The sequence below is a fragment of the Anas platyrhynchos genome, chromosome 4, assembly GCF_047663525.1.
Source record: "Anas platyrhynchos isolate ZD024472 breed Pekin duck chromosome 4, IASCAAS_PekinDuck_T2T, whole genome shotgun sequence".
Classification (NCBI taxonomy): Eukaryota; Metazoa; Chordata; class Aves; order Anseriformes; family Anatidae; genus Anas; species Anas platyrhynchos.
The window spans coordinates 46,359,088-46,374,289 of record NC_092590.1 but is presented as its reverse complement, the minus strand read 5'-3'; the positions used below and the strand labels follow the sequence as shown (position 1 = coordinate 46,374,289).

Genomic DNA, 15,202 nt, shown 5'->3' with positions numbered 1-15,202 from the left:
TGCCCCAGCACCTCATGGGGCCACTCAATTACAGAGGCCGTGCTCGTTGTGCCACTCCTGTCTTCCCTGGGCTGTCAAGAGGGGGAAGTGACTTCTTTTCCTCCTTCTAAGAGCTTTGAGTGAAAAATCTAAAATAAAAGCCCCAGCATTACATTTAAACCATTAATATTAAATCTTTTACATGACTGAGGACTGGACTTAGCTGAAGTGCATAATCTAGGACATAGAAAAGGAGGAGAGTAGAGAAGAGTAGCCCACAGCTTCCTTTCCTGAAGCCCTGACTCTGGTTGGCAGAGAGGTTACCCTAACAGCCCAGTAGAATAAGCAGGGCTTGGAGTCTGTGAGCTGCAGTGATCCTGTGGGCAGTGCTGTACTGCAGAGGGTGGGGGGAACTGAGCTGGAGCTGACTTCATGCTAGAATAAAATCAGTTTTGAGCCAGGTTCCCCGCAGCTGGCTTGTGGTAGCGTAGGCATCACATCAGTGCAAGAAACGCAGCCCACGTGCACCAATGGTTAAATAATCCTCGAGTACCTAGTTGGAGAGCTCATCAATGCTCTCAGGCTTACAGCTTGATTTTTGGGTGGTCCTTTGTGGAGACGGGAGTTAGATTCAATGATTACTGTGGGTCCCAACTGAGGAGATTTTGTGATTCTACAGTCATTGCAGGATTTTTGCCTGAATGCAGTACACAGTTATGGTTTGACAGACAATCTTGGCAGGAGCTTGTGGATTAAGAGGTTTGATGAGGGGCACAACTAACTGAATGGCATTGTAGCTGCACTCCAGACTCCTCCCATTGTTAAGATTGTTGCTCGCATGTGGGTTGAAAAGGAGATATATTAGGTCCCACATGAGGACTTTTTTGCTGCCATGCCTGTTCAGAAAAAGGATTCATCATTGGAAATATTTGGGATGTGACATAGTCTTAGGAGAGGACTGGAAGGAGCCCTGAGAGGTCATTTCATCTTCCCCATATCTATACTTGGTGTCTCTTTCTCATGTGTATTCACAACAGGTGCCGAGAACAGGCAATCTAAAGCAAGAACCAGGGCTCACGGCCCTCCAGGAGACGCAGGAACATCACACACGGGCCAGTGCTAACAGAGGAAAGGAAGGCTGCTGTACACCTCTCCTGCAGCCCTGCTCCCCAAGGCCTGCAAGGCACACAGGCGTGAATGTGATCTCATTATAAACGTCTAAAGGGAAAGAAAGGAGCTATAGGTTAGACCTAGGGGGACTTTTCTGATAGGAGGAAGAAATACCTTGATCCCTTTTTGGAATTTTCTTCTCACCCCCATTCCCCTGAGTTTTCCTCCCTCTCTTTCTGTTCTTTTGACTCTTTTCCTTTTTGCTTTTTGCCCTTTTACCATTACACTGCAGCACTGGAGCCCTCTGGCATCTTCTCCCCCACACATCAAACAGTAAATGTCCTTCTCCTGGTTATGTGAGGTGGCAGTTGTTTGCTGGGGAGCCATGTGGCTGAAATTGTATCTCGTGATCATGAATGTGGTCTTGTCCATGCTGGATGTCACCAGCCGAGATAAGAACAACACCCGAGGGTCTGAGATTGGTACAGGACACTTACTGCACAGGTCATGTCAGCATGCAGTTCGTAGGGGTGAAGATAAGGTTATAGAGGGTGTCTTGGAGAAAAAAGGTGAAGCAGAGTCCCACATCCTCTGTGTCTGGAAAAACAGCATTGTGACTCCGCAGTGCACTTGCAGGAGACAGCTGCCCGTGGCGAGCTGAGCCCGGGGCTAGATGACCAAAAAGGTTCTTTGAAATTTGGGTTTCTTCTTAAGATTGGCAAGTGGGTAAAGACAGTCCTGGGTGGTTGCAGAGCGCAGGATGCAGTCAGGGCCCAGCAGCAGAGGGGCAGTTCCTGGCTGGGCACCTGCACCTACCCAGCCCCTGCCTGTTTGTCTTGCCCTTGCCAGGAGGCATTCTCTCCAGCACCTTTGGGAACAGCTGCTGCAGTGGAGGTGCCAAGCCACCTCCATGAAATCCTTCCTGGCAAACAGCTTTCCTAGGGTAATTACACCAGATAAGTCGGTTTAGTCAAAGCTCTGAAAGATAAAAGTACAGACAATATTTTCCGCCTGAATTTATCGGTGAGAGATACATAGGTACATGCCTTCATTGCCCTGTGTGTACCTCCTGCTGCAAGACCCAGAACCTGCATGTTCTTACCATCAATAAAATTACCTACAGCATTAGTCACAGCAAGTGCCAGCCTGCAGTCATGCTGGCGGGCTTGTGGTTTCATTTCAGCTTCCTTGCTGCAAGTCTCAAAGTCAGGGTTCCCCATCTGGGCAAGAGATACTCTCCCAGACCTGGCTTCTCTTACTACTTGCTATTTTAGCATCTGATTCCTCCTTATCCTGCAGTTTATGCTCCCCCTCGCTCTGGCCCTGTGAGCATGCCGGGGCTCAGTGCTCCTGCAGCATCATCCATTCTCCACTTATTCCTAAGTCTCAGAGGGAAAGTGTTCCTTCCTTTCCAGACTTGTTTTTCTCCTCTGCTGGGGCTGATTTAATAATAACTGGGTTATTGTTCTGCACTTCCAAGATTGCTCAAAAGATGCTGCAGAAAACAAAGCTGTATTGTATTGAAACAGAAAACAACTTCAGAATAGAATGAATCACCCTTTCTTCAACCCCCAGCTAAAAAAAAAAAAAAAAAAAAGATGATTCACTGTAGAAAGTCTGTGTGAGGTTTCTCAAATTCAGTTCTGGTTTATTATCTGTGAGGCAGTTCTGTGCCTGTCATTCTGGCAATGCGGTATCGCTTTACTTGAAAATGGTCTGGCGGTTTGATTGATTCATTCTGGGAGATGACTTTATTTTGTTGGTAAATTTAAACACTATTTTTGCTTATATCATCAAGAACGTATGGCATAGTATTTAAGACTACAGACTATTTTGGAAAATTTAAGTAAATGTATAAGAAATTATAACAAGTAATGCAATAAATATGCAGCACAATTAAAACCAGTGAAAGGAGATGCTTCTTAGCACTGTAGGAGTTTTGCCTTAGCAGTACCAAGGGCAAGACCTTGGTGAGAGTCCAAGCAGCTAGGCTATACCTGGTAACTTACCTAAAACGGGTAAAAAGAAACCATTGGAGCCAGTGCATTCCCTGGGGTGCAGAAGCTGTGCCCAGTGCAGCCCGGGCTGCTGGTGCTCCCTCGGCTGGGCGCTGCTGGCTTTCAGGCTTCTGCAGCCTCTGTGAGGCACTCCCTTGGCGAGCAGGGTTTGTGCAGGGTTTGGTGGGCTGCTGGCTGACTTGCTGTATGTTGGGGTTTCAGGGACAGCACTCTCCCTGCCTTCACCCAAATTCATGACTGTGTTGGTGAAATCAGACCAAAAGTCTGCTGCGGTGTGAGGTTATGTTCCCATTTCTGTGTAGTGAGCAGGGGGAGCATTTTGTGATCCACGTGAAAACATACGTTGCTCATGTGGGCTTTCAGTCTACTTTTATTATATTCTCCCTCAGTCCTCCAAGAGGAGGACCACAAAGCTGCGGTGGTGGAAGTCAAACTGTGTGCATGAGCTGTGGGAGCCCTCCAGAAACCTGTCCTGGGGACCGGTCAGGGAGGGTGAGGGAAATTTCTTGAGCTCACAACAACTTGCACTGGGTTTAAACAAAAGCTTTAAATTCAGTATTTAAATGTTCTTTATTTTGCATTTCCCAAACAGGTGTTTTTCCCAAATTATTCCAAAAAGACTGGAAGTAACCAAGCATTGCTGCAAAGGAGCTGAGAAGTGCCCCATGCTCCTCCAGCCCTGCTGCAGCTGGCAGCCCCCGGGCATGTTCCCTGCGTGCTCTCACCCTGCAGGTCAGTGCAGCACTGGGGGACTTCTGGAGGAGGTGTGTTTAAGAGGGTGGCAAAAGTTAGCAAAACAAAGGCTGCCGTGAAGACCTATCATGACCGAGGTGTGATAATTTTGGCAGTGCTGACGTGGGTTCTGGGAGATGGCAGAAAAAGGGCACATGAGGTCAAATGGTCCAGCTCTTTGACTCTTTGTTCAAGGCTGTGTGGAGCAGAAATCAAAAACGGCTGTATGGCGAAAGCTTTCAATGAATGGCTTTTGATTAATTCTTGTGAAGCTGGTGGGAGGTGGAAATATGAAGAGGAATCAGCACCGAGTGTGGCTAGAAGCACTGCTGACGGGGCAAACTTTCTCTCTTGGCAGAGGCACAATGGCAGCAGCGACATAGAAATTGATCTGCAGCATGCACACAAAGCATACGCATTGGCAGTTTCCCCAGATAGACTTTGTAAGGATTGCCAACCAATCAAACTGCCTCTTAACCTAATTGTACCAGTCTGCACACTTTGTTAGACACACTATTGAAGGAGCTATCAACCAAGTTTAGCATAAAACGGCAAAAGTGACAGACTTGATTTGTAACACAAAAGAGAGAGCTGGTGTGCTTTGTTCTGAGGAAATTGCTTTTCAGAGGCGTTCTTCCTAGTGTGCTGGTGTAGTTGTAATCATATGGGAAAAAATTAACATCCCTTAGCCATAACTGAACTTCCAGCTGGATGTATCATAGGGGAAAAAAAGATATTTTTCATGCCTTCAGTTTGTTCTGTGACTGTGAGATGTCACACCAGTACATGCCCATCTCTTAGGGGCAGAAATGGCAGTCTCAATCCCATTTCATAATGCGATGAATGCTCAGCCAGCTGCTTTTTCCAGGCTTATGCATAAGATAGTGGATTTTAATTGTGAGCATTGCTTCAAGCACAGCCAGTTTAGATGTCCAAGTTTTGCCATGGAAAGGTAGAGTACAGCAAGATGATTGTCTGCAGTTACAGCCCAGCCCGTAGCTGAGCCGTGATAGCTGAGGGTATGAGCACCCGTGGTTCATCTCAGTGCTAAATGAGTTGGGTAGCTTCAGCAGCACACCCAGGTAGTGTGCCTCTTCGTCCTCTCTACTGTTTGACTGCTATTAAAAGTTGGCAACTGGATCTTTGGTTAGACCAGCTGTGGCCATTTTCTTACGTAGTGTGTTTACTGTAAGGCAGCAGAAGTGGTGGGTGAGATTAGTCATGTGGAAGAGAGAACTGGTGTGTTTTGTTCAGGGCAATTTGCTGCCATTATTGGAGTTGGATATACTGCACTGAATTCAAAACCAGCAGCAGCAGAAACAATTGTTCAGCCTGAAAAGAAATAGTGGGAGATCTTCAGTCAGACTGGCAAGCCACAGCTTCCCTTCCCCAACCTTGATTCACTTACATCCATAAGTCTTCACAGCTACAGTACCACGAGCACTGCTGTTTCTCATGTGCATGTCAGTGCCGCTTTCCTCAGCAGCTGGAGAGCTGGGAATATCCAGAAGCTGTCAGTAGACAACTCTACATGTGCAAGTGTCAAAATCTGCACCTTCAGAAACCTCGGTGGGCATTGTGGTCACAAGTGCTAGCTCCTGGGTGCATGCTGGTGTCAATTTGTTCACTGCCTGTGTTTTCAAAACGCAAGTGTCAGTGTGCAAACTTGGGCTGTTTTGTGGCTTAAGCAAGCATGAGGACGTTCACACCTTGTTTTCATGGGTGCCCAGGTGATGTCTTTTGCTTAGAAATGTACCCCTTCAGCATCAAATAATGAATAAGCTATGACTAAACCTGGACTCTGGAACTACCACCGAGAATATCGAGCATGTGAACAGTGATAAGGCAGCGTTTTAAAAGGAGCAGATAAGAACAAGACAGCATAATGGATGCTTTTTAGAATATCTTCATTTAATGAAGTTATAATATAGAAATGTAGGCTGATCTTCACTCACTTGTACCATTTTATAATTTGCACTCCCATACAGTAGATTGTTATTCAAACTCTGATTTGCTCACACACTTGAATTTCTGAGGATAAAATCTGCTCCTCAGTATATAGAGAGATACTTTGTAAATTTGTCCTTAACCGCAGTCAAAGACAAACCTGTCTACCAAAGCAATGTTCAGCCAGCAGAAAGTTTTCCAGCAGCGGGTAATTCCCGGATATTGAAAAAGTTGTCAGACATCACAAATTCTTGTTCAAGATTGCTTTAAAAACGATATCTATCTACTGCAGCTGGAAGTGACATTAAGAGGGGTTTTTACTTGGCTGGTACCGTAGAAGGTCAAGTTTCGCTTATCAGCCTCGGACTCAGATATTCCATGCGGTTCTCGCTTGAATTCAATAAAGCCGCTAAACTTTGATGACTGTGAAGCCAACTTAAATGCGTTCTTCTGTGAACTTAAGCCCTGGATAACCTAAAATAAATTATTTTGCGGCTACTAAGGAAAAGGAATAGCAGCAGTGCAGTGCAATTTGGAAAGGTTCTGCAGCATAACCAAATGAATCCCTTTCCTGTGCGCATATAATTTGGCTTAAGGTAGAAGCTTTCATTTCAAGCTAATTACTTCCATTAAAAACTCTGCAATGCTTCAGATTTTAACTTGATTTTGTAGTTTGCCATGCTGCTGTTGCTGCTTTTGTCCCATGGAGTTTTACTTGAGTATTTGTTCTTACAAATCTGCCCTTTGCTCCAAATCATGCCTATCACCAAGTCACCTGCAGCACCTGGAATGAAGATTTCTGCAGTCAGTTTTGATACTCAGTGTTTAAGCCGTTCGGCAAAGTATCAGAAAACACTTGTGTATGTTTTCTATACACAGTAATCAAGTGAGAGGAATAGCAGAAGGTTTAGGACAGAATGAAGCCAACCATGCTATGTGCCTCAAGGAATGACCCAAACGATGCGATAGGTTTGTAAATAGAAGGAAGCTGTTGAAGAAAGATGTGTTTATCTGTATACTTGTGGAGTCACATTAAAACATGGCCAATCTTACCAAGTTTCGCAATGAATAGTAAGTGGGAACTGAAAAAAACAAACTGTTGCCTGAACATTGTTACCGTAAATGAAGAGGAAAAGAAACACTGTAGGTGGGGATAGTAGTTCTGAGCCATTCCTTTGGTGTCTTATATGTAACTGTCCCAAAAAACCCCAATAGGACTTCACCGTCAGAAATCTCCCGTTCTGCAGACTGCCTATCTATTCTCTTCTTGGCGGCCACAATCCCCGAGCACCTCTGACGACAAAAAAAAAAAGAATATCATCTGACGTATTTCACATTTCCACTTCTGTTCAGTGATCGTTTTTCCTTCTGTCTGAGGTTGTTTGACCTTGGTCCCGTTATTCAAGTGAGCACAGAGAAAAGTGGAAACACATCTACGTTTTTTTCCTCCTGCATGCCAGGACACAGAACAGCTTCCATGGTCACAGATGGAATCGGGCCTTGAAGCTAAACTGTTCTTTAAAAAAAAAAGGGTGTTGTGATTATGGCTCAGTAATCATCATTTTTTTCAGCCAAAGGCGGTTATTTTACGGGCTGGCCGATGAAGATAGTGTTGAATTTTCCCCCAGCTTTGCTTTTGAACCATGGAGGAGATGGTAGGAAAGCACCGATCAGGTGCCAAACAGAAGCTACGATGCAGCCAACGATCAGCCCTACGTGTTGCAGAATTTTCCCTTGCATGTGGTACGTTGTGCGTGTTCAGGCCCTCTTCTCGGCCAGCTGCTCAGCTGCAACAAAGGTTTCGGTCCTGGTGGAGCAGGGAGCAAAGAGGGATGGATGTTTTGGGATAAAAGCCCACCTGCTGTTTTCCAGCCCACAAGCTGGCTGCTTTGCACGGGCAGCTGTGGGTTAGGTGACTCAGTCCTGAGCGGCCACAGGCAGTCAGAAAATAGCAATGTTGTGGTGTGGCCTCTGCTCCATCCTATTTGGCAAATCACCCTTTAAACTGACCACTGCAGTCTTCCTCTCCCAGTCTCAGCGCTCAGACTGCTTGCCTGTCGAATATCCAAGTATAACAGTGCTGCTTGGGCCAATGCTTTCAAAAGGAAGGCTTGGAAATTGCATGCAAAAATTGTCCCCTGCACGTTGACACCTCAATACAGTGCCTACCTTCAGAAGCGCTGCTCTGAAAACCCCGGACTTTATCTTCAGTGACATTTTGCTGAGATCTGTTATCTGTGTGGTTCTGTGAGTGACCTAGAATAAGAAGAGCAGGATTCTTGTTTTTAGAAATGGAAAAAATTGCCCTTTAGGGAGTGCTCTGCAGAAATATTCGGGGACATACGGGGTGGCCGTCTGCCTTTGCTTCAGCTATCCTCGATTAAGATGTTCTTTCTAAGCAGCAGTGGAATTGCCCGGTACCAGCGGACGGGATGCAAAAGCAGCTGGAGATGACCGAGGAAGTTTTTGCTCGCAGTGTTACTGGCCTGGGGCAAACAGGGTCAGGGCCAAAGCAGATTTTGTCATGTCAGCTGCAGCAGGGAGCAGAAGCTTGAGGCTGGGCTCCTGCTTAATGCCTGGGAGCAGCATACAAGTCCAGGGTGACTTGTGTGGGCAGCTGAGGATGTCAGATGGATCTGGGCTATGCAATTCTGCTGATTAACGCTGCACAGAGGCTAGCTGCATCTTTGTATCCATCAAAAATCAAGAAGCATGAAAATACTGTGCAACCATTTGATATTATCATGTTGCCACTCCAAAGACCTTAATGCTAGCTTAGGGGAAAACCAGCCTCTGCCTTATCTTCACTAGGATTTCACTTTGAGTTAGCCAACTCCCATTAAGAATTATTTTTTTTTCAGAGGTAAGCCGAGGCCTAAAGAGCAGAAGGTATAGCTTCAACTAGAAGGAGGAGGATCTTTAAAATTACTGAATGTGGAGGGGTGTTACAGGACTGTCTTGTGTCTTGAGGAGTTGGTCAAAGCTGCCTAAGGAAGGGGTCCTCTTGCAGTTTCCCAAATGTAATCCTTTTCTGATTAAATAATGAAGGAGGAAAGGCTTTGCTGGAAGGGCATGCGAGAGGCAGAGCCCTGTCTAATATTCAGACTGGACAAACTGACATTAGGAATAGAAAGATTTACAGGATCCACTGGACTATTGTTCCATATCAGAAATATGCAGGAAGAATTTCTGTGCTGGGAAAAATCTGCTTCTACATCCTACAATTAAATATTTGGAAGAAGTTATCAGCAGCACAACATCTTCCTCTCTTTGGCAACCTACCCAAGGAAAAATAAAAATGGACAAATTGTACTGGGACCTATCGCTCTTAATCCAGAATACACTGATCTGCACATGTGCACTTCGACAGGTTCAGCATAGAAATACAAAGCAGGAACAGCAGCTTAAATAAGGGCTAGAGTCTTCCCAAAGCCAAGCAGACACTGTTCTGTAGTCTTACCTTTTTAGTGTGCATTCTCCCTCCGAATTACTCATCCATAAAATGCAAATGTCAGTTCTGAAATGAAAGCTGTGCAAAGGAAAAAAATTATGATTAAACCATTTGCCTTTAGCAATGGTTTGAAGAAAAAAGCTCATGTCTGCAGTGCTGCATTTCTTTGGGGTAGGAAGCAAGTGGGTCTGCAAAGAGGCTTCTTAAAATAAAACAATATCAGTCTAACCGCTGGTTCCGCCTGTACATTGGTGCATCGGCCGGCTTGTGGGGGCTTCTCTTACTCAGAAGTGAACTGAGACTGACAGTAACATTTGTTTACCAAGCATCTGATCAACCACATATAACCTTTGGCAAAGGAGCTAAACTAGAAAGAAAGAAAAAAAAAAAGAGTAATAAAAAGAGTAATGCATTATTTAGGGCAGGAACATAACTTTTAGGGATTATTAAAGCTGAGAAACGAGCACAGGTCATCAGCGCACATGCTACTGGAATGAAGTTTGGCAGAAACCAGAAGATGGTTGTTTTTTCTAGGTAAAGATTGCTAAAAGGAACACATGGTACGACACTGAGATGATATGGCAGTGAAGAAGACAATAGCAAAAGGAAATAAAGAATATTGGTACAACAAGATCTGAATGAAGAAGTCTCCAGCTACAGACCAGATACTTTACTGCTTAAATAGTGTGCTTGATTCCTTTTAATTCAGATGTGCAGACTTGGGCTTCAAAATTCCTAAAATTTGCATGAAAGGGAAGATGTGTGGCAGAGATGTGTCTTGTCTCATCGCATCTCAAGAGGAGATAGTAATCAAACATCTTCAGGGAGAACCTGGCATTGTCCTTGGGGAATGCTTTTCCTAAAAGCCCGATTTTATTCTAAACAAGAAAAAAAAAAAAAAAAGTAATGATTTTGCTTTTAGGGGAAGAAAGGGAGTGTCTTGTTTGGGTGCATTGCTTTGGAGTCTGGATTACAGCCAGTGCAGGTTGAAGTTCCCTGTTACTTCTACTCAGCACTTGCTTCTTTGCGGCTCACAGAGGCAGAAGTTTTCATGTCACTGAGGAATCACTCCTTAGTGATTATGGCTGTTATTAAACCTCACTTACAATAATTGATCCATTTCCGAGTCCAAGAACATACGTGTAAATGTAATCTTTACAGCTCTTCCATGGAGAGCCTCTAACAGTTCTGGACCAAGACTGCCGTGTTTTGCCTGAGGGAGGGGGAAGGCGTCATCCTTGCTAGCGTCATAAAAATCCCTTCCTCAAGCACAGCCAGGTGACAAACCCCAAGCATCTTGCTGCTAGGGTCTCTCTAGAGGTTGGCAAGGAAATTGCCCGAATCACCTTCCACCAAGTTGATTATATCTGTGGCTGTATATATCTCACTGCTGTGGCTGGAGGTAGCAGGGCCAACCACATCTTCCTCATCAGGAGAAGCTGGCCGGGGCTTCAGAACTGAGTTTCTCCTAATATCTCCTTAATAACCCGTTCTGTAATTTCCTTAGTGGAGAAAGCAGTGGTGTCAGAGGATGAGAGATCCAGAGGGGAAAAAGGCTGGAGGGCAGATGGTTTGGGTAAGGCAAGAGGGGGCTGGGCAAGAGAAGGAGTTGGCAGGGCTCCACAGTGGTGGGAGCAGAAGAGGGGAAAAAGAAGGCAAAAAAAAAAAAAAAGGTAGTGGCAGAAGAAAGACATAAATAAAAGAGGACAGGAGGTGTCTGTGCTACAGGGGTAGTGGCATGGCAAGGAATGAGATTAAGGTCAAGGGACAGAGGCCAGCGCTGGGGCTGTCTGTGTCCCAGCTACCCTGGTCACAAAGCGCAGGTATCTGCCTGATTTCTGAACAGGGGGTGCAGGCTTCCCTTTTGTTTAAATGTTGGAAACCTAATCAGTGCAGCAATTCTACCTTGCCTCAACAGAAATCCCCGAAAAACCTTGCTCAGAGTTCAGGATCCTTTGTGCAACGTTAAGAAATGCCCCGACAGCATTACAGCTCCTTTCTTCATGATGCTGCTGTGTTTATGCCCTTCCCACCCACCTTTCTTTTTTCAAGGCTGTGGCTATGGCTTGTACTGTGAGAAAAGTCTTTAAAAGTCCCCCAAAATTTGAAAATCGTGAGTCAGACTCCCTCAAAAGGGGGGGGGATAGGGGATTTTTTTTGGTCTATGTAACCAACGCTTCTTGTGTGTGTACGTGCACGAGGCAGAACTTTTTGGCCTGTGGATAGGGGACAATATCTGTGTGATGGTGAGGGGCTTTCAGCTGCTCCCTAGATTGTGAATACTGAAGTCAGGCTGTGTCCTCTCACTCCCCTCCCACCTGCCCTTCATCCCAGCAATTAATTCTGCTCCGGTTTTGTTATCCTCCACTGACCTCCTCTGTTAAGGCATTTGTAGGAGCCCTTTTGCTTCCCCTCCCAGGCTGGTTGCAATGCTCAGCAAGCTGCAAAGACCAAGAATTTTGCAATGCAGAGCCAGAAATTGTGCGTTTCCTGGATGCCCAGCTTAGGATACTCGGGACTTGGATTAAGAGGTGAGCGCTACAGGTGTCAGAAAGTGGGGCCTTGTGCTAGGAATTGGCACAAAAACATGCAGGCCTGGAAAGATTTGGCTCTCAGCATGAGAATCTCGCTGATTTTCCTGATTGTGTTGCTTTTGTTTTTTTCTCTGGGCTTCATGTTGTGAGAGAAAGATGGAAACAATACTATGCTGTTTTGCAGCTGTTCGCAAGTCAGTGGGTTTGTGTAAGGAGGAAGGAGATTTGGATGAGCACACCTCATAACATTATTGTGTTTATATACAGAAGCTTATGCTGTATTTACATAGTACACAAAATAATGCAAAAAATGAGAAGTTAATTGAGTGAGTAATTTTTTCTGTCAGTAGCAAGAATTGTATAGAAAAATCTGTTTAAATCATGCAATTAAAAACTAGTAATGATAGTTAACAAGGGACTTAACTAAGCCAAAATAGTTATTGCTGCTCTTAACTATAAAAGCTTGGCTTTGTAAACATACTGCTCTTTCCTGGCAATTTCCTGTGTTTCCAGAGAGCCAGACAGCTTCTGGTCCTGTTGAAGCTGCTCTGCTCTGTATCTGGAGTTTCCTTTTCAAGCTGCCTGATGTGGAAGGACTAAATTCAGTTGCAGCATAGCCGTAAGTAGTATTGTGGTGTATGCCTCCACGGTCCCCTCTAAACCCAGTATTTTTCACCCTTAGCATCTCACTACTAACCTCTGATTTCCTCCACTTCCTCTTGTCTTCGTACCTGAGCAAATCTTGGTTTTAAGAGAGAGGGATGAAAAGGAGGTGCTCAAAACCATTTCCCAAGGTTTTACACTTCTGTCTAAAAACACTTCTTAACCACTTGAAATCCTTTTGTTATAGTAGATCAGTCTTTGCCGAAAATAACCTTTCATGTGCACTTCTACAGCCACGCCAAACAAGCAGCCACCCATGGCTGAATCATGCAAGTGGTGCAGACTGCAGAGCTCCTCCAGGATCCTGTTGCTCCTCGTGCTATTGCGTTCTCAGTTATGCCATGGAAATTGCATTTGGCCACAAGTGCTGTGACATGACACAAGTATATCAGGCATTCATGAGCAGGTCTGCAAATCATTACTTTATTAGCCACTAAATATCAGCAAAGGGTCTTTAAAAAAAAACATTGAGAACAACTTTTTCCTCCCCCTTTTTTTTTTTTTTTTAAGACACACAGTCATAAGGTGGCGTGGTATGCCTCATTTTAGCAGCATGATTTTCATACATATAATTAACATACCTTGTCTGGTCTGCTGACGAAGAAATTATCAGGGACTTCCATCTTTTACTCATTAATAAGAGGCTTACTTGAGTGTAAAAGGAAGTAAAAAGCATTGATGGAAAATCATCACTGAAAACCACGCTCTCCTGCATGCCTGCAGACTTCACAGGGTGTCCAATGAGCTGCTGAGTCGCTAATGACAGATGTGGGGCTGCAAAAAGACCGAGGCTGCCTGCCAGTGTTTAAAAGGTCAAATGGAAAGCTTGACAACCAAATTAAATGCGCTGCATAAATGTGTAATGCTGGCCTGAGCCAGTGGGGGAGAGGAGCTCGTGTAGTCTTGTGCTCGATCTTTAACAATACTTTGAACGAAAACCCACGTAAATGGATAAAGCAGAAAATACACAGAGAATAAAGCAGAAAATGTGTGTTGCTGAAGATGCTCAAGAAATAATGAGTTGAAGAGTGCTGAATAAAACCCTCAGCTTGCCGGTTCCAAAGCCAGTCCCTGAAATCATATCGCGGCTGTTAGTTTCAGAAAACTGTACTATTTCCCTGTGCTTTTATTTCCCTTGTGCATTTCTGAATTTTAACATGTTAGAAGATCTCTGAGAAGACGTGGAGGATGTGTTATTTGTTAGCTCTCACTTGGTGTTTCAGTCTTCCAACTAGAAAGCTTGTTGCTCAGATAAAGGGTAAGAAATGACAGCGTGTGGCATGGCCATCCAGCGCCAGCCACTGTCACCACGCGGACTTCCCGACTGAAGGGAACTGTTCACGATCCATTCCTGGGCAAGTGGTCTCTCATGGGGGAAAAACTGGTGATGAATGTCATTTGCAGAAGCCTGTATTGCTTTGTGAATGATTTGCATGCAGAACCCTGGGCTTAATTGTGTAGATGATGTGTTAGCAAACAGTAATTTTGCAACTGAGATCCATTTTCTGCTCTGAGCCTGGAGGCACTCTACATGAGCCAAGCCCCGCTTTCACCTGGCTCGTGGAGGGGGAGAGGGCAATGCCTTGCCTTGCTGGCAGGAAAAGAGTTTTCCTCCCTCAGATCTCTGCTGGGGAGCCCTCAGCTCCCATCCAGCCAGCGAGCCTTTTCCAGGTTCGTAAGTTGTGTGAGAGGAGTGGGAGAAACAGGGAAATGATGTGAAACCCTTTGGGGAGAAGCTACAGCAGAGACTCCAGTCCTGATCCTTGCCCTGAGAGAAGGCTGGGAGCTCCCCTGGGACTGGTGTGATAAAAGGGCTTGAGGTCACTTGCTCAAGTGACCACCATGGTTCCTTTTTTTTTTATTTTTCCTCCAGCACTGCCCTGTGCCCCAGTTTTCCTGGTAAGGTTTAGGTATCTTATCTGTATGTGTGGCATATATACCATAAACCACACCTCCATCACTGTCTGGTCAAAGGCTTTTGTTTCTAACTTGAAGTGATTTTCTGTTGTGTCCGTCTCAGTGAATTGAAAAAATCAATCTAAATCTCTTACAGAATTCAGTTTTTAACCTTTAAAGGAAAATTTCAGAAGTGTTGCAGATATTTTCCGTCAGAAGTCATAGTGACGGGCAGCAGAACTTGTACTTCCAAGTTCTGTGGATGCTTTGTAAATGTTCCTGCCCAGTGCCATGACCCCCTTTGGGGGCAAAAAAGCGGAACTATTGAGTTGTAAGAGTACGGACTCTGAAGAGCAAGCATATCTGCTCCTGCTAAAAGCACCTGGGGCCTGCCCATCTTGCTATGGGAAGGTTCTTCAGTTCACCCATCCCTCGCCCAAAGCTGGCAGTGGGGTGAGGTTCCTTTACGCTTTTCCAGGCAGGGATTCTTACTGAGTGCTTATAGAGTCACTCATTGCCTGTGTGACTGCCAAACCCATTTCCTTCGTCACCTGTGAAGGAAAGGCTCTGGATTTGGGGATGTGCTCCAAATCGGCTGCAGTTCGTATGCGGGTGGGTGCATTGGTCAAATTGAAACCCAGCTAAACCGAGCTGCAGCCTGCAGCTCCCTGAGGGGACCCCGTCACCTCACCTCAGTAGTAGCTATATCTGGTCAGCTCACCACCGTAAAGGACCTGGGTGAGAAAGCCTCCAGTGCTATTTTGAGCGAGTGTATTATTTTGCAAGAATAACCTGACTCTTGAAACTGGTGCAGATCCGTGCAGGGCAGAGGTGGGGCGCAGCGAAGCAGCTGGCGGCGTGGGAGGAGGCGG

At 45.3% G+C, this 15,202-nt stretch overlaps 1 protein-coding gene across 8 annotated transcripts in view; it reads left to right on the top strand.

Moving 5' to 3' along the window:
• The window catches only part of BBS12 (Bardet-Biedl syndrome 12), a 143,215-nt gene that overhangs the window by 80,253 nt on the left and 47,760 nt on the right, over window positions 1-15,202 (top strand). For 4 of the 8 annotated variants that reach the window (XM_072037469.1, XM_072037466.1, XM_072037467.1 and 1 more), the window contains one exon: window positions 3,700-3,839. The gene's annotated coding sequence lies outside the window, so the exon portion shown is untranslated. Of the gene's footprint in view, window positions 1-3,699; window positions 3,840-11,470; window positions 11,769-12,284; window positions 12,391-15,202 lie in introns of those variants that run through there. The other 4 variants (XM_072037473.1, XM_072037472.1, XM_072037474.1 and 1 more) reach the window with 2 other exon arrangements.